At 42.0% G+C, this 1,450-nt stretch overlaps 1 pseudogene; it reads left to right on the top strand.

Moving 5' to 3' along the window:
• Positions 1-703: 703 nt before the first annotated feature.
• Positions 704-954, top strand: LOC109258136 (60S ribosomal protein L37-like; annotated as a pseudogene).
• The last annotated feature ends 496 nt before the right edge of the window (positions 955-1,450 follow it).

Raw genomic sequence — 1,450 nt, 5'->3', positions numbered from 1 at the left:
TTTGGATTACACTTAAAATCATAATGTTTAAATGTGTAATATTTTAATGTTTCAACAAATTTTGATGTTTAAGAAGAATTTTTTAAAAATTTTTTAATGTTTATTTTTGAGAGAGAGTGCTAGCAGGGGAGGGGCAGAGAGAGGGTGAGACACATAATCTGAAGCAGGCTCCAGGCTCTGAGCTGTCAACACAGCCCCACGTGGGGCTCAAACTCACAAACCATGAGATCATGACCTGAGCTGAAATTGGACACTTAACTGACTGAACCATCCAGGAACCCCTAAGAATTTTTTTTGTTTTGTTTTAGAGAGAGAGAGAGTAGGGGAGAAAGGCAGAGGGATCATGAGAGAATCTTCAGCCGGCTCCCTGCTCAGCGTGAAGCTTGACACAGGGTTCCATCCCACAACCCTGAGATCATGACCTGAGCCAAAATCATAAGTTAGATGCTCAACCGACTGAGCCACCCAAGAACCCTTCAAAAAGATTTTATAAGGTTTCAGAAAAGTCCCTTTGAGTGTTCCAATTTTCATAGTTTCAGCTTGCATGGCCATTTTTACAGTCCTGTACTATCTCATGCAGAGCAAGGACTGCCTATGTTGTGTCCACTGTAAAACAGTTTTTATACCTACACTACTTACTGCCCATGAAAGGAAGGCTATGAAGATGAGTCTCTGGCTCTTTAATTTCTGCCATAGAAATAAGATGACGAAAGGGATGACATCATTTGGAAAGCATTGCAATAAGACACACATGTTGGGCCACTGCTGTGGCTCTAAGACCTACCACCTTCAGAAGTTGACCTGTGGCAAATGTGGTTATCCTGTCAAGCAGGAGAGAAAGTGCATGGATTCTGTGAAGGAACAACACCTAAACCCAAGAGGGTAGCTGTTGCAGCATCCAGTTCATCTTAAAGATTTCAATGATTAGTCACACAATAAATGTTCTGGTTAAAAAAAAAAAAAGAGTCGTGTGAAAATTTGCAATTTTAGACTTAGGCAAATGTGTAGTTTCTTCCCAGAAAAGCTTCAGGAGCCAAAACCAGCAGTTTCCCCCCAGGGAACCAGATTGAACTCAACCCAAAACACAACATGAAAGAACATCCTAGTATCCAATGAAGCCATTTGAGCTACACTGGAGTGTGGGGGGGTCTTCCCTTTGACAATTCTGACTCTTGTATGGAAGTATGGCTGTTATATTATTTAGGCCATTTGGGTAGCAGAGAAGGAAATTGTTTTCAGTCTATTTCCAATAATGGGGCCTTGATGATCAGGATGTGTGGAAAGAAGGAAGGCAGAATCTCATAGGAACTCAGGAACAGTGTGTAGATGGGCCTTGCACAAAGCTAAAAGCCACAATTGTGCCAGAAATCTTGGCTGTAGGTCGCTAATGACTCAAGGCAGCAGTAGGATGTGGCCATCTTCAGTCTCTATGATCACTCAACTTCCCCAT

This window comes from Panthera pardus, unplaced genomic scaffold (genome assembly GCF_024362965.1).
Source record: "Panthera pardus isolate Hobbes unplaced genomic scaffold, ASM2436296v1 HiC_scaffold_24, whole genome shotgun sequence".
Taxonomy (NCBI): Eukaryota; Metazoa; Chordata; class Mammalia; order Carnivora; family Felidae; genus Panthera; species Panthera pardus.
Note: the sequence above shows the minus strand (reverse complement) of the source record. Positions and strands in the feature narration are given on the sequence as shown.